Source organism: Heptranchias perlo, chromosome 17 (assembly GCF_035084215.1).
Source record: "Heptranchias perlo isolate sHepPer1 chromosome 17, sHepPer1.hap1, whole genome shotgun sequence".
NCBI classification, from domain to species: Eukaryota; Metazoa; Chordata; class Chondrichthyes; order Hexanchiformes; family Hexanchidae; genus Heptranchias; species Heptranchias perlo.
The window spans coordinates 48,260,032-48,281,654 of record NC_090341.1 but is presented as its reverse complement, the minus strand read 5'-3'; the positions used below and the strand labels follow the sequence as shown (position 1 = coordinate 48,281,654).

At 47.9% G+C, this 21,623-nt stretch overlaps 1 long non-coding RNA gene across 1 annotated transcript in view; it reads left to right on the top strand.

The window, feature by feature from the left end:
* LOC137333911 (uncharacterized) overlaps nucleotides 1-17,150 on the top strand; it is a 42,619-nt gene extending 25,469 nt beyond the window's left edge. The window contains exons 2-3 of the long non-coding RNA XR_010966009.1: nucleotides 16,363-16,579; nucleotides 17,056-17,150. This is a non-coding gene — a long non-coding RNA (uncharacterized lncRNA). The remainder of the gene's footprint in view (nucleotides 1-16,362; nucleotides 16,580-17,055) is intronic.
* Nucleotides 17,151-21,623: the final 4,473 nt, after the last annotated feature.

Genomic DNA, 21,623 nt, shown 5'->3' with positions numbered 1-21,623 from the left:
ATGGGCGTGTGGGTGACCCAATCATTAAAATATGTCCGTTTCGCACGCGATCGCAATTCAATTGGTACCACTTAACATGGCTTCCGGGTTTTCCGTCCGAAAGCTGCGCAGCGGGCGGACTGCGCACCCGTATTGCAGGCTGTCAGCTGGAGGAGCTTTATTTAAAGGGGTAGTCCTCCAACGGCTTTTCCTGGACCAAACACCCACACACCACAATGGAGCAGAACAGGGGCAAGGCTGCTCCAAGATTCAATGATGCCTCACCCCAGGTGCTACTGGATGGAGTGAGGAGGAGGAGGGAAGTGTTTTACCCGGCGGATGGGAGGAAGTGGCCTGCCTCTGCCACCAAGAAGGCCTGGCTCGAGGAGGTCACCAGCAGCAGCAACATCTCCCGCACCTGGGTCCAGCGCAGGAAGCGTTTCAATGACCTAACTAGGTCAGCAAAAGTGAGTACACTCACTGATTCTCCTACATTCCGTCTTCCACATCACCGCCTCCACTCCCCAACTCATTCTGCATGGCCAACACTACTCCATCACATCACTCCTCACACCCACTTAAGGCTCATACTCAACTGCACTTCCTCAGCACTTTCTCATCTCCCCATTAGTCACCCCACCACTACCACTCAACCCAATTCTCATCCAATCTGATGGCTCTGTCTCATACTCACCCTCTGATGCATCTCTTTCACGGTCAGCCTCACCCAAAGCAACACATTCATCGGTTGGCCACTCTACCATCACTCACTCAGACATCTGTTCTTTGTCCCCTTCTAGGATAAGAGAGAGCAAAATGCACGCGAGAGGGCGAGGACTGGACGGGGGCCACAACAAGTAGTGGTCCTCACCGATGCTGAGCAGGAGGTGCTGGAGCTCAGCTGCACCCTCGAGTGCCTGTCCGTCGGGGACGTCGAGACTGGCACCCCACAAACATCTGGTGACACAACATTAACATTAATCACACACAATATGAATTGATGTTATCGTGCCCTGCCATCTTCAGCACCTCAGTATGCTCATCACAACATGACACATCTGTGATGATGCTTAATATTGCCTTCTGTTCTTTTACAGGGCCTTCAGCGATCACAGTGACGGCAGAGGGCGATTCCTCAGAGGACCCGCTGGCCTCTGAGGGTGCACCGTCACATCTTAGCGAGCCATCCACCAGCGCAGATACACACACCTCGGTGGGTCCTAGTAGTCAGTTAGCTGGGTTGGTACCTGATGAGTCATCACACATAAGTGAGCACGAGCAGACACTGGTGGCAGGGGAAACTGTGGAGAGTCTGCGTCAGTGGGAGCACTCCTCTCCAGGCTCTGATCAGCTGGACGCAGATGCTGAACCCCAGGGGCCATCCTTTAAAAGGAGAATGATCGAGGGACAGCAACACATTTGTGAGGTGCTGGAGCAGGTGCCACGCGCACTCTCCACAATAGCGCAGAGGATGGAGGATTCCAACTCCTGCATGAGTAGAATGGTGGCACAGGTACGGGAGGGAATCTCTGAGATAGTGTCGCAGGTAAGTGCGGGAATGTCTGCGATAGAGAGAAGGCTAGCCTCCGTTGAGCTTCAAGCACGGCTCACAGATGAGTCCATTCAGGCCCTGACAACAGCCGTTCAGACTCAGAGTGAACAACATTCTGCCGCCTTAAACAGGCTGACAGATACTTTAGAAGTGGCCTCCCAAGGCATTACACATGTTCACCACACTGTTCTCCAGCAGGTAGGTAAGTGTGATGTGGGCCTGGCCCAGGGGAGGGATGATGGCAAAAGGGGACATGGAAGTGGGGACGCCATTCAAAGTGCTCCCACGTCTCACCCGTTGCCCCCCTCTCAACCAGTACCCGCAAAGCTGCCTCCTCTCCAGGTGGCCGAGTCTGCCCCTGCACAGGTGCAAGTGGAGCAGTCTTTGGAGGGGCCCTTGCAGGCACCAAAACCCAGAGGGCATAGGTCAAAAGCATCTAAGCGGTCAGGGCAGGAACATGAGCAACCTGCCACTACCTCTGCTGCAGCCACAGGGGATGCACCACGTAGAAGTAGTCGTAAGAGAAAGGCGAAGGTTTTATGAGCACAAAGGGGATGCACAAGGGTGTCTGACAGACTGTCATATTTTTCATTTATATTTGCTTTTTTTACAGTCACATTATGTTATGATTGTCACCACTGCTGCCACGTCTTGCCCATTCTTGACTGGCTTTTGTGATAGGGCTCTTTCATGAGGTTCACCATGCACGACGACACTTGATGCCACCCATTGGGTCACTTTACAGTGGGTGTGCGTGTAGTTGCAGGACTGTTTTGTGCAGGGGGCGGGAGGAGGGCTGTTGTGGGCGCTGCTCTTTCCAGGTGGCCTGAGGACCAGACTCTTCACACTGTCTGATGTTAGGAGAACCGTTCACATATCAGTGACTCCCTGGCCTCACGAGCAGCCAGGTGAGCCGCTGCTCTGCCCATGGGTTCCTCCTCCTCCTCCTCCTCCTCAATGTGGGTGGCAGATGTGGATGGGGGCTTCTCAAGCGGTACCCCTCTCTGTTGTGCCATATTGTGCAGGGCACAGCACACTACTATAATGCATCCCACTCTGTCTGGTGCGTATTGAAGTGCTCCCCCAGAATGATCAAGGCACCTGAAGCGCATCTTGAGCGGCCCTATAGCCTGCTCAATTGTAGACCTGGTGGCAATGAGGCTGTCGTTATATCGACGCTGTTGTTCAGTGATGTTTTTTTTATTTGTTCATGGGATGTGGGTATCGCAGGCAAGGCCAGCATTTATTGCCTAGCCGTAATTGCCCTTGAGAAGGTGGTAGGTGGTGGTGAGCCGCCTTCTTGAACCGCTGCAGTCCGTGTGGTGAAGGTTCTCCCACAGTGCTTTTAGGTGGGGAGTTCCAGGATTTTGACCCAGTGACGATGAAGGAACGGTGATATATTTCCAGTGTGACTTGGAGGGGAACGTGCAGGTGGTGTTGTTCCAATGCACCTGCTGCCCTTGTCCTTCTAGGTGGTTGAGGTTGTGGGTTTGGAGGGTGCTGTCGAAGAAGCCTCGGTGAGTTGCTGCAGTGCATCCTGTAGACAGTACACACTGCAGCCACGGTGCACCAGTGGTGAAGGGGGTGAATGTTTAGGGTTGTGGACAGGGTACCAATCAAGCGGGCTGCTTTGTCCTGGATGGTGTGGAGCTTCTTGAGTGTTGTTCGAGCTGCACTCATCCAAGCATGTGGAGAGTATTCCATCACACTCCTGACTTGTGCCTTGTAGATGGTGGAAAGGCTTTGGGGAGTCATGAGGTGGGTCACTCGCCACAGAATACCCAGCCTCTGACCTGCTCTTCTAGCCACAGTATATATTTGGCTGGTCCAGTTAAGTTTCTGTTCAATGGTGACCCCCAGGATGTTGATGGTGGGGGATTCGGCGATGGTAATGCCGTTGAATGTCAAGGGGAGGTGGTTAGACTCTCTCTTGTTGGATGTTGTCCAGGTCTTGCTGGATGCGGAGTGCTTCATTATCTGACGGGTTGCGAATGGAACTGAACATTATACAATCATCAGCGAACATCCCCATTTCTGACCTTATGATGGAGGGAAGGTCATTGATGAAGCAGCTGAAGGTGGTTGGGCCGAGGACACTGCCCTGAGGAACACTTGCAGCAATGTCCTGGGGCTGAGATGATTGGCCTCCAACAACCACTACCATCTTCCTTTGTGCTAGGTATGACTCCAGCCACTGGAGAGTTTTCCCCCTGATTCCCATTGACTTCAATTTTACTAGGGCTCCTTGGTGCCACACTCGGTCAAATGCTGCCTTGATGTCAAGGGCAGTCACTCTCACCTCACCTCTGGAATTCAGCTCTTTTGTCCATGTTTGGACCAAGGCTGTAATGAGGTCTGGAACCGAGTGGTCCTGGCAGAACCCAAACTGAGCATCAGTGAGCAGGTTATTGGTGAGTAAGTGCCGCTTGATAGCACTGTCGACGACACCTTCCATCACTTGGCTGATGATTGAGAGTAGACTGATGGGGCCGTAATTGGCCGGATTGGATTTGTCCTGCTTTTTGTGGACAGGACATACCTGGGCAATTTTCCACATTATCGGGTAGATGCCAGTGTTGTAGCTGTACTGGAACAGTTTGGCTAGAGGTGCAGCTAGTTCTGCAGCACTACAGCCGGGATGTTGTCGGGGCCCATGGCCTTTGCTGTATCCAGTGCACTCAGCCGTTTCTTGATATCACGTAGAGTGAATCGAATTGGCTGAAGACTGGCTTCTGTGATGGTGGGGATATCGGGAGGAGGCTGAGATGGATCATCTACTTGGCACTTCTGGCTGAAGATGGTTGCAAACGCATCAGCCTTGTCTTTTGCACTCACCTGCTGGACTCCGCCATCATTGAGGATGGGGATGTTTACAGAGCCTCCTCCTCCCGTTAGTTGTTTAATTGTCCACCACCATTCATGACTGGATGTGGCAGTACTGCAGAGCTTTGATCTGATCCGTTGTTTCTGGAATCGCTTAGCTCTGTCTATAGCATGTTGCTTCCACTGTTTAGCATGCATGTAGTCCTGAGTTGTAGCTTCACCAGGTTGGCACCTCCTTTTTAGGTACGCCTGGTGCTGCTCCTGACATGCTATTCAACACTCCTCATTGAACCAGGGTTGATTCCCTGGCTTGTTGGTAATGGTAGAGTGAGGAATATGCCGGGCCATGAGGTTACAGATTGTGCTGGAATACAATTCTGCTGCTGATGGCCCACAGTGCCTCATGGATGTCCAGTTGTGAGCTGCTCGGTCTGGTCTGAATCTATCCCATACAACACATTGGATAGTGTACTCAGTGTGAAGACGGGACTTCGTCTCCACAAGGACTGTACGGTGGTCACTTCCTCTACCAATACTGTCACGGACAGATGCATCTGCGACAGGTAGATAGGCGAGGATGAGGTCAAGTAAGCTTTTCCCCTCATGTTGGTTCGCTCACCACCTGCTGCAGGCCCAGTCTGGTAGCCATGTCCTTCAGGGCTCAGCCAGCTCGGTCAGATAGTGGTGCTACCGAGCCACTCTTGGTGATGGACATTGAAGTCCCCCACCCAGAGTCTGTGCCCTTGATATCCTCAGTGCTTCTCAACATGGAGGAGGACTGATTCATCAGCTGAGGGAGGGGCGGTAGGTGGTAATCAGCAGGAGGTTTCCTTGCCCATGTTTGGCCTGAGGCCATGGGATCCAGAGTCAATGTTGAGGACTCCCAGGGCCACTCCCTTCTGACTGTATATCACTGCACCATCACCTCTGGTGGGTCTGTCCTGCCGGTGGGACAGGACATACCCAGGGATCGTTGATGGAAGAGTCTGGGACGTTGGCTGAAAGGTATGATTCTGTGAGTATGGCTATCTCAGGCTGTTGCTTGACTCGTCTGTGGGACAGCTCTCCCAATTTTGGCACAAGTCCCCAGATATCAGTGAGGAGGACTTTGTAGGGTCGCCTGGGCTTGATTTGCCTTTGGTCATGTCCGGTGCCTAGTGGTCCATCTGGTTTTATTCTTATTATGACTTTTTGTAGCGAGATTGTACAACTGAGTGGCTTGCTTGGCCATTTCAGAGGGCGATTAACAATTGACAATGTTGCTTTGAGTCTGGAGTCACATATAGGCCAGACCGGGTAAGGACAGCAGGTTTCCTTCCCTAAAGGGCATCAGTGATCAGGGCTTCTATGACAATCCAGTAGTTTCATAGCCACCATTACTGATACCAGTATTTTTTTAAATTTCAGATTTTACTCAATTAATTGAATTATAAATTTCCCCAGCTGCCGTGGCAGGATTTGAACTCAAGTTCAGATTATTAGTCGAGGTCTCTGGATTACTAGTCCAGTAACATAACCACTATGGTGCCACACCCTCCCTACTAATCTTCTACACTCAAAGATATAGAAGCCTAGTCTATGCAAGCTAGCCTCATAATTTAACCCTTTTATCCCTGGTATTATTCTGGCTATGATTTAGCCCAGCTGGAGGAGGATGCATCTAATCCACCTCCGTGTCTCTGCCCAACTGCTCAATCACTCGATTAATGATTTTCCTGCACACACTAGGTTCTGGTGACTCCCTCACCGCTTCCGCTGTGAAGTAAACAAACAATCCCACACTGGCTCATTTTAGCAATCCAAGTTGCACAGCTGTGAGGGGAAGACTGATACAAATTCAAGCAAACAAGGGAACCAGAACATATAAGCATCCAGCAGCTTTGACGCAGATGATCAGACATAATGGACCACAATTATATTCAGCCCTTACGTAGCAGAGAAACGGACTGTGTGACTGATTAATAGGAAGTGATTCCCCTCCTCCCAACATTTTCTCCTCTGCTGTGCTGAATGCACCAATTTCTGCCAATGGCAACTATCCCATTACCTTCGGCCTCAATGGCCATCCTTCGTGTCCAAGCCTACAAAGGTAGTGCTGGCCCTCTACACAATGATGGGAGGCATCACACCCAAGCCTCACACTGTAGTCGCACATCATCCACGTTCCACCAGGATTCACCGGGAGCATAAGTGCCGGCATAGACCAGTTGGGCCGAATGACCTCTTTCTGTGCTGTAGATTCTATGTAATTCACCGGGTAGCGATCAGGAACGGGAACCCTGGCTGATTTTACTCTCCCTTGCACAAGGGCATTGAGTCTAACTTTAACTCACACAGGCGTTTGGCTGAGATCAGCTGATCTGGTCCGTGTATGTTTTCTTTAGCTACAGTGGCTGGTTCTTTTACCCATCAGGCTGTTGAGTGGAGCTGATTTAAAAAAAGAGAAAACATGACTTTTTGACTTGCAAGCTGAAAATCACCAATAACACATCCCCTTGATGGAATTGCTCTTCCAACAGCTTTACATTATTACCTTTCATGGAGACGTTTCTGAGCACATCCGATGACACCACGACATTCAGGAGTGCAGGCCTGATCCATAACGTGAACATTACCTTTGCAGAACTGACTGACATTTTTTTTGTTTAACAGAGTGCACTGTGCCAAAACCACTGTACAGCACTGTGTAATCGGACAGAGCTTTAACTTGCTCCCCAGTGTGTACAAAAAGAAATGTTTTATATCTGTCAGGAAAACGCTCTCAGCTTTTAATGTTAGTGGAAGTAAAGTTGGTCATTCATTCTCCTGTGATTTATTTGCTCGCTCCATTAGTTATTTTATATTGGGCCTGTGAGGCTGCTGCCGGTGGTATTGTTGGGCCCGTAACACCTGGCAACGAGCAGCACCTCTGCAGCTGGGAACTGGTTTCTAGAGCAGAGAAAATGGCGGCCCAGCAAGAGAGAGGAAAAGTCCAAGAGTGAGACATTCCAGAGATAACCATGAGCCCGGTGGAGTAACGGGAAGGCACTAACAACCCAAAGACCATGGGGGCCATTTTAAGGATGAACAGGATCGGTGTGGCCAGGGCCCGAGGCAGGCAGGAAGCCGTCCGGCCCTCCACAGCGTGAAGGTTTTAATTCCCAGGCTTCGCCTACATGATCGGAGTCAGTCTCCCACCTGAACCCGGCAGTAACAGCTATGTGGCCGTGTGTGTGTGTGTGTGTGTCTGTCTGTGTGTGTGTGTGTATCTGTGTGTGTGTGTGTGTCTGTGTGTGTGTGTGTGTGTCTGTCTGTGTGTGTGTGTGTCTGTCTGTGTGTGTGTGTATCTGTGTGTGTCTGTGTGTGTGTGTATCTGTGCGTGTGTGTATCTGTGTGTGTCTGTGTGTGTGTGTGTGTGTATCTGTGCATGTGTGTGTATCTGTGTGTGTCTGTGTGTGTGTGTATGTGTGTGTGTATCTGTGTGTGTGTGTATCTGTGTGTGTGTGTGTGTGTGTGTATGTGTATCTGTGTGTGTCTGTGTGTGTGTGTATGTGTGTGTGTGTATCTGTGCGTGTGTGTGTATCTGTGTGTGTCTGTGTGTGTGTGTCTGTGTGTGTGTGTGTGTGTGTATCTGTGTGTGTCTGTGTGTGTGTGTATGTGTGTGTGTGTATCTGTGCGTGTGTGTGTATCTGTTTGTGTCTGTGTGTGTGTGTATGTGTGTGTGTGTGTGTGTATCTGTGCGTGTGTGTGTATGTGTGTGTGTATCTGTGCGTGTGTGTGTATCTGTGTGTGTCTGTGTGTGTGTGTATGTGTGTGTGTGTATCTGTGTGTGTGTGTGTATCTGTGTGTGTCTGTGTGTGTGTATGTGTATCTGTGCGTGTGTGTGTGTATCTGTGCGTGTGTGTATCTGTGTGTGTCTGTGTGTGTGTGTCTGTGTGTGTGTGTATCTGTGCGTGTGTGTGTATCTGTGTATCTGTGTGTGTCTGTGTGTGTGTGTGTATCTGTGCATGTGTGTGTATCTGTGTGTCTGTGTGTGTGTATGTGTGTGTGTATCTGTGCGTGTGTGTATCTGTGTGTGTCTGTGTGTGTGTGTATGTGTGTGTGTCTGTGTGTGTGTGCATGTGTGTGTCTGTGTGTGTGTGTATCTGTGTGTGTCTGTGTGTGTGTATGTGTGTGTGTCTGTGTGTGTGTGCATGCGTGTGTCTGTGTGTGTGTATCTGTGTGTGTCTGTGTGTGTGTGTATGTGTGTATCTGTGCGTGTGTGTATCTGTGAGTGGCATTTCAGACAGCAGGAGACCGACGAGGACCCGACTGACCCGTCCCTGGCACTAAGGTAAGTGTTTAGGACAGGGGTCAGACAGTTGGAAGGGGAGGGAAGCCCAGGGCAGGGGTCCAGAGGAGCAATCCTGCTCCTCCTCACCCCACAAGGAAAGAGAAAAAAAGTTAAAAGAGACCTACTTTTCTGGGCCTCTTCTGGCGGGGAAGCCAGAGGGTTTTCCCGTTGGGGGTTAAGACAGCAGTCGACCCCCATTGACAAAATTGGAGCCCAATCTGCATATTTAAAGCAGGATTCCGCTTTTTTACGGCAGCTGTCCTACTCGCCTGCTAAAAAGAGCTGGCTAATATCGGGACTTGTGGGAAGGCGACAGGATCTGAGTGGGTAAGTGGCACGAGGCATCTTAACTGCTCGCTCCATGCGGTTTCCAACAGATGTGGGTGTTAAAGTTGCCTCCCATGAGTTTAAATTCCACCATGGCACGTTGTGACCATGAAAACTGCCATTTTGTTGTAAAATCCCAACTGGTTCACAAATGCTTTTCAGGGAACGGAACTCAGTCTGGCCTACATGTGACTAGTCCACATTCAAAGGCCTCTGAAGCGGCCTAGCAAACCACTCATTTATAACATTAGGGGCTGGCATTAAATGCAGCGCTATCCATATCCTAAGAACACATTAAAAAAAGGCAGATCCAGCTGGCTATCGAGGAGAAGGGGACTTGTGAGAGAACTCTCAGTGCTCAGAGTTTTAAGATGCCAAAGAAAGAAAGAAATAAGAAAGAAGTTGCATTTACATAGCGCCTTTCGTGACCTCAGGACGTCCCAAGATGCTTTACAGCCAACAAAGTACTTTTGAAGAGTAGTCACTGTTATAGGAAACACGGCAGCCAATTTGCGCACAGCAAGCTCCCACAAACAGCAATGAGATAATGACCAGATAATTTGTTTTAGGTCTTGGTTGAGGGATAAATATTGGCCAGGACACCGGGGAGAATTCCCCTGCTCTTCTTCGAAATAGCGTCGTGGGATCTTTTACGTCCACCTGAGAGGGCAGGCGGGGCCTCGGTTTAACATCTCATCTGAAAGTCGGCACCTCCGACAGTGCAGCACTCCCTCAGTACTGCACTGGGAGCGTCAGCCTAGATTATGTGCTCAAGCCTCTGGCGTGGGACTTAAGTCCACAACCTCCTGACTCAGAGGTGAGAGTGCTACCACTGAACCACGGCTGACAATCAAAACCTCTCAATAAGCTATGGCTCCGTTTGCACCAGAGATGCTGGGGATAATTTTGGCATTTAGGGTTGCCAAATCTTCAGGATTGTCCTGGCAAATTTTCCAGGAATTAAAGATTAATTCCCCCGGACACTGCTGCGAGCAAACCCAGGCGACCCATGTGGCAAAAAAGAAAAAGATTACCAGTCCATCGCCAGCCGCCACACAGAGTACAAACCAAAACCCACGGCACTGATACAAATGAGCGTTTTGCCAAACCTGTGAAGAACGTTTCCTCGTGAAATCCACATAAACAGTCTGGCAGCAATGAGGGAGTCGAGGGGTTGGGAGCGATGGCAAAGAGACAGAAGTGGATGGTACTGGTCGGGATGAGATTTGCGCTCAACTAGGAGACGGTGATGGCATTGGCGTTCATTCTGTCCCCACTCCCAACCCCCCCGTTCCAACATCAAGAGCTCCCAGTTCAAACACAGCAAAGGTCAGGTGAAGCTCACCCGACTCTCCACTCCATCCGTCTACACCACTGTGACATCCGCATTTCTCACATCAATTCTCTGGGTTGGGTCACTCAGTTAATGCAGTTAGAGTTCATTCTGAATCAGTGCCAGTTTTGTTGTCCACCCTGTGAGGCAGGCTCACTCCTGGAGGAAGGTCACACTGACCACACAACATTAGATCCTGACTAACTACAATACTGATGGAGACAAACCCCACAGTCGTCAGTCATGTAGCTTTATTCTTCAAGCCAATTTTGACGAGCCGTCTACCTACAGAATATAAACTATATACACAATGTAAACAGTCAAATCAATGAACAATTTACAGACTAAGCATCTTAATGCCCTATGTGTGTCAGGGGTAGCACTCTCACTTCTGGATCAAAAGGTTATGGGTTCAAGCCCCACTCCAGAGACTTGAGCACATGATCTAGGCTGACACACCAGTGCCGTACTGAGGGAGTGCTGCACTGTCAGAGGTGCCGTCCTTCAGATGAGGCATTAATCCAAGGCTCTGTCTACCTGTTCAGGTGAATGTAAAAGATCCCATGGCAGTATTCAAAAAACGAGCAGGGGAGTTCTCCTGATGTCCTGGCCAATATTTATCCCTCAGCCAACATCAATGCCAATCGTTTGTACGACTGGTTACCATGTTTGCCTACATAAGAACAATCACAGTGCTTCAAAAGATCTTTCTTTCAATATAACACAAACTTGCTGGTTGAACTCAAACAACAACAACTTGCATTTATATAGTGCCTTTAACTTAATAAAACATCCCAAGGCGCCTTCACAGGAGCGTAATCAGACAACAACTGACACCAAGCCACATAAAGAGATAGTAGGATAGGCGACCAAGTGTTAGATTTTAAGGAGCATCTTAAAGGAGGAGAGAGAGGTAGAGAGGTTTAGGGAGAGAATTCCAGAGCTTAGGGCCTAGGCAGCTGAAGCACGGCCACCAATGGTGGAGCGATGAAAATCGGGGATGCGCAAGAGGCCAGAATTGGAGGAGCGCAGAGATCTCGGAGGGTTGTAGGACTGGAGGAGATCACAGAGGTGGGGAGGGGCAAGGCCATGGAGGGATTTGAAAACAAGGATAAGAATATTAAGATTGAGGCATTGCTGGATCGGGAGCCAATGTAGGTCAGCGAGCACATAGATGATGGGTGAACGAGATTTGGTGCGAGTTACGATACAGGCAAGAGTTTTAGATGAGCTCAAGTTTGAGGAGGGTGCAAGGTGGGAGGCCAGCCAGCAGAGCATTGGAATAGTCGAGTCTAGAGATAACAAAGGTATGGATGAGGGTTTCAGCAGCAGATGAGCTGAGGAGTGGCGGAGACAGTGATATTACGGAGGTGGAAGTAGGCGGTCTTGGTGATGGAGCGGATATGGGGTCAGAAGCTCAACTCAGGGTCAAATAGGACGCCGAGGTTGCGAACGTTCTGGTTCAGCCTCAGACAGTGACCAAGGAGAGGGATGGAGTTGGTGGCTAGGGAACGGAGTTTGTGGTGAGGACCAAAGACAACAGCTTGGTCTTCCCAATATTTAATTGGAGGAAATTTTTGCTTATCTAGTACTGCATGTCGGACAAGCAGCACGACAAATCAGAGACAGTAGAGGGGTCGAGAGAGGTACTGGTGAGGTAGAGCTGGGTGTCGTCAGTGCACATGTGTAACCTGCTGTTGTATTTTCCGGATGTCACCGAGGGGCAGCATGTGGATGAGAAATAGGAGGGGTAAGTGGTTTTCTCGGGCGTACCGAAAACACACCTCTTACTATAAGTTCTGGAACGATAGGGATTATAAGGACAGATCAGACTCGGACACAGGTTTTCGGGCTCAACCGTATTGTGTTTAATAAGATTAACAATAACACCAGTAAACAGTACAAACTGTACAACCCTGGCTTGTCCAAAAAGCCCCACCGTGCTAAATTACCACGGCCTAATAAACTAACACAGGACCCCCCCACCACCCAGCACTAAAACTCTCTAAGGTTTGGTTGGGATTTACAATCACCCCCTCACACAGCTAAGTGGTCTTGTGGATGTGTAGGTTCAGGCAATGTGCTCATCCCGATTGCCCCGTTGTTGCTTGCAGTTTCTTCCTGCACGTCTCGCTCCTGGTTCCGGACCGCCGACACAGTATCCAAGTTCCAGTTTGAGTTGAGGTCCATTGATGAGGGATAAAGAGCAGCGCTCAGCTTCTGGCGACGTTCCGTTGAATCGAGCAGAGCCCCACTCGGGAGACTCGCTGTAGATTGATGCTGAGGGGAAGAGAAAAGAGAGCAGAGAGCAGAGCACAGAGCCAAGCCAGGAACAGAGCCGAGCGCAGAGCTGAGCCAGGAACCGTTGCCAAACGGCTCCTTATATCCCCAAAACTCATCACCTTTTCTCCCGCCAATACTGATCGATGTATTGACTCAGGTGATCTGTCTGGACCCCCCCACCCCCCCGTGGCCTGGAGTGAGTCATAACCTTTGAAATCTTTGTGAAAAATGCTATTTCGTTATCCTGCTCCCAGGCCTTGCACCTGGAGAAACAATGGGTGCTGATTACTGGGTGTCTGTCATTTCCTGAGTTGATGGCCTCCACTAGCAGGTAATGGGTTTTGATCTCAAACCGATCTTGCTTAACTGGCTTCTCTCCTGGAGGACAACAGCCCGGCCATCTCCTGCCTTCCATCAGTTTCGGTTGGGACTGAGTGTCTCTGAGTTACCTCTCGGAGTATTATTCCCAGTAATCATATTAAATGGTGATGACGTCAATCGGCCTGGGTTCCCTTCCACCCAGCCTGTCAGTGTGCAATGTCCGTTTGGATATGAATGCACCTTAGTCAGGTTAGCCTGGCTCGAAACTCCTGCCAGTCAATCCTATTCCCTAAGCCACTCCCACAAGCTTGCCAAAAGTACAGTTCTTTCTTGGGGGTACTGGATTTAAAATTTGATTCATAAAAATGGCCAGAATGCTGGTGCTACAATGGATAGAACCTCGGGGGACTCCAGAGGTAATGGTGCGGGAGCAGGAAGAGAAACCATTTCAGGTGATTCTCTGGCTACGGCTGGATAGATAGGAATGGAGCCAGAAGAGGGCAGTCCCACCCAGCTGGACGACAGAGGAGTGGCTTTGGAAGAAGAGGTGTGGTCAACCGTGTCAAAGGCTGCAGACAGGTCGAGAAGGATGAGGAGGGATAGTTTACCACAGTCACAGTCACATAGGATGTCATTTGTGACTTTGATAAGGGCTATTTCAGTGCTGTGGCGGGGGCGGAAACCTGATCGGAGGGTTTCAAACCTGGAGTCGCAACAAAGATGGGCACGGATTTGAGACACAACAACACAGTCAAGGACTTTGGAGAGGAAAAGGAGGTTGGAGACGGGACGGTAGTTTGCAAGGACAGAGGGGGTGAAGTGTAGGTTTTTTGAGGGGGGTGATGATGACATTAGATGCTAGGGCAGACCATAATAGTCCCATATGCAAGGGGCAATGTTACTATCTCAGTGGTCCTGCCTGGCTTTCCTGCTGTCCTGAGAGATGCCTGCTGATTTTTGACACATCAGTGGCAATTTAACTTTGCGGGGGTGGGGGGTTAAAATCGCAACAGGTCTCACGCTGCTGAGGTCAGGACGGTTTTCCTCCCGCCTCGGTTCCTCTCCCTGCCCGATTCTCGCTGAAATCGAGGCGATTATAGTTGTAAAAAACTGAGCATCTCTCAGATGCATAATATTTAATATTTTAGCCCTGTATCCTCACCATAGCTCCCATTCCACAGTCCAAGCTGCATTGCTGCACACACACTACACACAGACACAGTCGGCTAATGAGAGGATCAACTGTAGCACTGAATTCCTATCCCAGCTTTCTGGCTGCTGCACACTGTACCTATAGTTCAGTGAGACTTCAGCGTTAGCAACCTGCAACGCTCTGCATAGCAAAATAAGCAGAAGGGCCAGTGTTTGTTGACGTTGTCTGCAATGGGGAATTTTTATGAACAGTAGGAGGTGTGTAAGATATGGGAGCTCCCGATCGTCCAAAAAAAAACAAACCCGCCAGCGCCCAGAAGAGCTGAAGAGCAGCTCAAGCCCAACTGTATGGAGAGGTCAACAAAGTCCAGGCCAGCCTGACACAAGACACACGACGCGCAGGGTTCAATGGTGGTGAATGAATGTCGATGCTGTAAGTTGTCTTAATTCACTCCTCTGTGGGGCTATTGGGACCTTGTACCTCTCAGCCCTAACTCTTCCATGTGCTGTACTCATCAAGGAAAATGCTAATCACTCACTTGTACTTCTGGCCTGCTTTTTCCTCTTCTAGTTATATCTAAAACACTAAGATCTGGATGCAGATCATTCTTTTTTACGCTTGGGTGTTAACTTATCGCCTGGGTGGCGATTCGGGCGGGTAGGATCTCTCGCCTTTAACGGAGCCCACCGGATTCTCGGGGGAGGGGTAATCTGTGGCAGGCTGTCAGCTAAAGTGGGATAGTGAAGATGTGAGAATGAGGGAATATTCTGGGAATGGGTCTGACAGACTGGACGGTCCTTTCGTGCTCCACATTTTTAAAAACCAAACATATTAATGTAGAGGTGTACATTGACATTTCTAATGCTCGTGGCCAATTCTCCTTTACCTAAAGCCTTGCAGGCTGCTATTTCTGGAGTTGAAGAAAAAGGTGCAGCTGCCCATTGTACCAGATCTCCAACATCAAAGGTGTGGGCAGAATTTAATGTTGAGGTCCTGTGAAGGAATTTAGGGTCAAGGGGTACCTGCCCTTGATAATCATTTGATGACCTTTTACAACAGATATATGACAGCAGTCACCTGAATCATGGCTGATTTGATCAAGGGAACCTGCCTTTGACCATTGCTTGATAACCCTTTACAATGGACACATGCTGAAAAACACCAGTCAGCTGAAACATGTCTAATTTTGATTAATTTGATCAACAAGAGTTGTGACCAAACTGATCAATAAGAACTTTGTCAACAAGAACACTCACAGCCAAAATGAAACAACCGGGAAAGAATAGTATAAATACTGCGAGCTCAGATTAGGTTTTTTAGATTCACTTAGATGGGCTGGAGCGTTTCTCGGCTATCAGAGTGAGGTGAGTTGAATCCTCACCTTAAAAAGGAAGGAGATTACTCGCCAGCTCTATAATCTTCTACTACTCAGGGATTTAAGTTAAAAGCTACCTTGATAATTGATGGATAGCCTGTCTAAATAGTTCTGAGAACCGATCTACTGTAACGAAATTTAGATTCAAAGGTTAAATACTCTACTAGAAGGAAGATTATAATTTTTTACCTTTTTAAGGAACTGTTAATGTTGCGATTTCCGGTCTCACCAGCTGTAGATTGCAAATTGTTTAATCAATAAACCTCTGTATAGTTTTTATATTGTCTCTCATAGTTTTCTGTATTATTAATTCACGAACCCCATCTCCATCCACTCTTTTGGTGAAGAGGTGCATTACTGAGGAGAGACCCCCGGACCCTCACAATATCTGGGATATTACAATCTGGCTGGAACTTGCTAAAAACGCTATCTGGAGGACGGTAATATTCTTGGGTTGTCCCTTTCCCTTGGGGAAAGATAGATCAGACCTTCAGACCCAGTCAGTGTCTTTAAAATTTGGCTATCTCAACCTTAGGTTGAGAGTGAACACCTGAAAAGTACGCCTCATCTGGGATAGTCCCCAAGGGGCTAGGATCATAATTCACCACAGTCCAGCAAAGTCTTGCAGGTCCATGTTAATGACATGGGAGCTCCACTCTGAGGCCCCCTGTATCTTTTTCTGCGGTTAACGCAGGACTAACGACTGAGTAAAATCAGTGTCCATAACTCCAGCCCGCCAAGCTGGGAGGGCAATGAACAATGCAGGCAAAAGCATTTAATGAACTGCAAAGAGACTTAAGGTCAATTCTGGCCCGTTATTGATAATTGTTTTTTCGTCATTTTTCTCATGATACATTGATCCTTGTGCCTTTGTAGCTATTGTTTTACTTTATTTTCCCCACAGCACAATTGCAACATTCAGTGGGCTTCCCAAAGGGAATCCCCCAGTGTGAAGTTATGAAAATAAGACAAGAACCCTAAGAGGACGTCAGTTGGAACGTGATGCCCAAGAGCTGCTCTGCGCCAATCGCCAGTGCCCGCACACCCACAACTGCATACAGAGGTGAGCAGAACTCACTTGGGCAGATGATTAATGCAGGCGGAGACGCCAACTCTCAAAGGTAAGCTGTGACAGTAGGCCCACTGACACAGATATGTGTGAAGGCCTGATTAACCGTTACACTGGATGGTTGTTCAGAAGCATCCCAATCACAGCTTGTCAAGCTTTACTTGATACTGCACGATCAGCCATCAGCCATTGTTGCACCTACCTGGTAATGGCAGTGGAGAGGTGCCATCACCATGCCTGGGTCAGCACCCGCTACTAACAGGCACCATAGTGCTGGCACACCAAGCGTCAGAACCAGCCAGCTGCAGCCTCAGACCAGCACGTTGGGCTTCCTTTGCCTCCATCATTGTCTGTTACTTCTTAATCCCTTGCTTCTTCAATCTTGGCAAAGGCTGTTAATGTTATGAGGTGTCTTTTCTCCTTGATTCCCATTGACCCCAGTTTTGCGCAGGGTCCGTAGTTTTGTACTCGGTCTAATGTTGCCATGACATCGAGGGTGGTAACTCTCACTTCTCCTCTGGCCTTCAGCTCTTGTGTCCATGTCAGGATCAAGGATGGTATGGAGATCAGGAGCCAAGCGGTCCTGGTGAAACCCAAACTGAAGGTCAGCGAGCAGGTTATTGGTGAGCACTTGTCACTTGATGGTACTACTGATGACTCCTTCCATCACTTCACTGATGATGGGGCGGGGGCTGATAGGGCAGAATTGGCTGGGTTAGATTGACCCACATCTTAGACTGTTGTGTTCTTTGCTTGTACTGGATCAAGTTCCTCCACTGGAACTTATATATTATAAATTAATATACTGATGGAACAGAACCGTACACCTTTGTGGGCCAGTCCTTTCAAGACAGGAGGGGAAAAGACTGTCAAATGAAGAAAAGAAAAATGTCTCTAACAGAATGTCAGCTCAGTGACCTGATTGAACAGAACACGCGAACAGTTTTAGCGCTCATGTGTTATACAATCAGATCTATGTCAGCTGTGGCTCAGTGGTCGCACTCTGGCCTCTCAGTCAAAAGGTCATGGGTTCAAGTCCCACTCCAGAGACTTCAATACAAAATCTAGGCTGACACTCCAGTGCTGTACTAAGGGAGTGCTGCACTGTTGGAGGTGCCATCTTTCAGATGAGACGTCAGACTAAGACACCGTCTGTCCTCTCAGGTGGATGTAAAAGATCCCATGACAGTATTCGAAGATTGTAAACAATTTTACAACACCAAGTTATAGTCCAGCAATTTTATTTTAAATTCACAAGCTTTCGGAGATTTTCTCCTTCCTCAGGCAAATGTTTCAGGATCTCAGGAGATCCTGAAACATTTGCCTGAGGAAGGAGAAAATCTCCGAAAGCTTGTGAATTTAAAATAAAATTGCTGGACTATAACTTGGTGTTGTAAAATTGTTTACAATTGTCAACCCCAGTCCATCACCGGCATCTCCACATCAGTATTCGAAGAAGGGAAGAAGAGTTCCCACTAGTGTCCTGGTCAATATTTATCCTTCTACCAATACCTAAAAACAGATTATCTGGTCATTATCTTATTGCTGTTCGTGGGAGTTTGCTGTACGCAAATTGGCTGCCGTGTTTCCTACATTACAACAGTGACTACACGTCAAAAAATACTTCATTGGCTGTAAGGCACCTTGAGGTGCCCTGAGGTCGTGAAAGGCGCTATCTAAATGCGAGTCTTTCTTTCTTTTCTGCATTTCCTGTAAGTATTGCGTCACAAATTGGAGGTGATGAGTTCCTACATTAAAGGCGCAAAAGAAAGTCTAAACCTAAACACTGCCAAGCCATAAAAACAACAGACCGTCCCACCAAGCATTCCGAGCATTACTTCATTTTAATGAAAGGAACCACAATGAGTTATGAACCATTTGTAAGCCCTTGTCTCTGGTGAGATTATCCACATCATTCACGTGGAGAATAGTGCACATGACAGCTCCCATGGGCTGAGGAGATATTTTCATTTCGCTTAACATTTACCAATGCACTTGTGCTACCTTTGGTAAACTGGCCCACAATAAAAACTGTGCTAAGAGCTCTCACCACTAGCCAGAAGATTGTTGTGATCTTGTTAATTTTCAAGAATATAAATATCTTTTTGGATCAAGTAATCTTAGGACTTCATCTCAAATTGGATATTTTCAATTCCTTGAAAAGCCCACCTGCCTCCTTGTCAGTCTGCATTGGGATTGCATTAGTCAAAGACCTTGCAGGCAGAAAGGTTACTTTTAGTAGCCCGGGCCCAACACTGTGGCTGTAAATGTAATTAACTTTCCGACCTTCTCCAGGCCGACATTTCACACAGAGACTTGAAGTCAGGTCCGTTAAACAGCATCGCCAAAGAAAGAAAACAGTCGACGCACAGCCAGGCCCCAGCTTGGGATCCACAGCTCAGTGGGGCTGCGTTCAGTGTTTGTGTACACAGCCCGCCTTCCAGCAGGAGGCCGGCAGCTCTGTATTCCCTCAAAGCCCTCAATCATCAATCATAGCCATGCAACTGAGTGTCAGGAGAATACCCGAGCTTGCTCTGTCCAGTCACAGTCTGTAGACAGCCAGTAAACTGAGACAAATAAAGGATGTCCGGTCATCTGTTTTTTTTTCAGTAATTGTCTAAATAAAAAAGTCAGGTAGAATGGGACAGATCAATAGAGTGCAAAACCATCTGATCTATAACTGAACGGTGATCTGGGGAGCTGAGGTTGAGCTCTGCTGTCACAGCATTCTCCGGTGGGTTTGAGCACTTAACGGTGGAGTAGATGCCTCTACCAGTCACTCTGAAACTCTTCCATGCGCGCTGATTAAAGCACATAGCCAGTGTGGCTGTATTGTGTGCGGTCAGCTCTCCCTCAAGCTAGCCTTTCTTGAAGGTCACCTGCTGCGATGGTCCAAAGAAGCACTTTAAGAGCTACCGGTATCAGCGAGGGTCATTTTCAGCATCAATCAGGATCCCTCTTGTAGATAGAAACTCTACTTAGGGTATGTGTGCCTCGAACAGAATCCAATATGTTGCCATTTGTCCTTTATGCTTTTCCACTGTGGAACTAATGAAGGAAATCCAAGGCTTGGGATGAAAACTGCTTGAAGGCATTATTCAAACACGCACTCCTATGTCCACAGCTCTGCACCTACCTTGATTAGTTAGAAGAGAATGTTCCTGCTTAATGCCATGTACCGGCTTTTAAATTGGCAAGAGGACATCAAATAATGGTGAATCGGCAGTCCCAATGGGGACATCTACTCACACCTGACTTTGTGGCTTCTACCATCTGACATACAAAGCGACCTGTGAATACTGTCCACCTCCGCAAAAAAATTATTATATAACTCCTGAATTACTTCTGGACAACCAGCACTGATGATGTTAATGATGAGCCTGAATCATTGAAGATTAACTGAGGAACAAAGCGATCAACAAAAATACATCCCACAACTTTGTCAGTATTAAGGACGTAAAGAATGGAATGAGGAAAGGCCATTAGGCCCATCCAGCCACTCCTTTCCATTGGCCATGTATATTCCACTCTATCATGGACTTTACACAATCTTTCTGGGGGAGTGGGGGGGGACAGTTCTGAAAAATGTTTCATTGACCCCTAAAGGTAATGGACTGAGGCTCCAGAATATCCAGCCCTGGCCCAATTCTGTCCTCACCAGATATCCACATGCTTTCTAGCAGGGGCTCCTGGAGAGCAATCAGGAACAGGAATCCCGAATGATTTTTCCCCTCCCTAGTTCAGGGATTCCAATCTCAATTGTAGAGTCCGCACTGTAATTATTTTGTATCAGCATTTATAGTTTGACGCTTACTGAAGTAAGTGATACATATCATATTGAATGTATAATTTAGAGACCTTTCCTTCACAGTCATTGTACATTGATGTTTCAATTAGCAACTAGTTTGAGATAGACTGCTCCAGAGAGGACTGAAGATGAAGTTCTAATAGTAGAGGTTGTGTGCTAGTTATAATGTTTTTAAACCGTAATAAATTTGTTCCTTTTCATTCATTTGTGGATCACAAAGAATCCTGAAACAAATACAAAACAAAAACTTCCTGTATGGCCAATTGAGATCAGCTAAAGCTAAATAAGAAAGAACTTGCATTTATACAGTGCCTTCCGCAACCTCAGGACATCCCAAAGCACTTTACAGCCAATTAACTGTTGTAGGAAATGCAGCAGCCAATTTGCACACAGCAAGGTCCTACAAACAGCAATGTGATAATGACCAGATAATCTGTTTTAACGATGTTGGTTGAGGGATAAATATTGGCCTGGAAACCCGGGAGAACTTCCACGTTCTTCTGTGAAAAAGTGTCACGGGATCTTTTACGTCCACCTGAGAGAGCAGACGGGGCCTTGGTTTAACATTTCATTTGAAAGATGGCACTTCCAACAGTGTAGCACTCCCTCAGTACTGCACTGGAGTGTCAGCCTGGATTAAATGCTCAAATCTCTGGAGCAGGACTTGAAGCCACAACCTTCTGACTCAGAGGTGAGAATGCTACCCCCCGAGCCACGGCTGACAGCTAGGGCTTGGACCTGGGATTTTTGTGATGTATGGTTTGGTATCATAACACATGGCACATTTACCCAATGAGCCACTGGAAGAGCTTCACAAGTGATCATTTGTATCCCCTTCAAAACTAAAGAGGATGGAAATTAAATCACATGCTTGAAATGGATGTCCATCCATTTTAGTGGTTTCATTTCTTGCTGTTTTGAAGAATATTACACAGTCCTTCTGAGAAGAATGGGGTGTTTAGAGTGGACTGACGACTTCCTGGGTCAAAATTTTGCATTGCACTATGACAGGTCAGCTTGCCTCTAGTTGGCTATTTTCCCACTGAGAGACACGTCACTGTTCTACCCATACATGTTACAACACGCAAGGTATTGTACTCCATTGTATCAATGGAAAGAAGGCATCAAGCTGCAGGCTCCAATCTGTCACCCTAGGCCAACCCAAGCTTCGATAGGCTGAATTTCGAACAAGTCCCGGCTAATCGAGATTCTTGGCTTGCCTCATTGCACATTGTTCCTCCCTGGAATGTATGAGTATAAATCAACATAAGAACAGGGATGGTTTGAA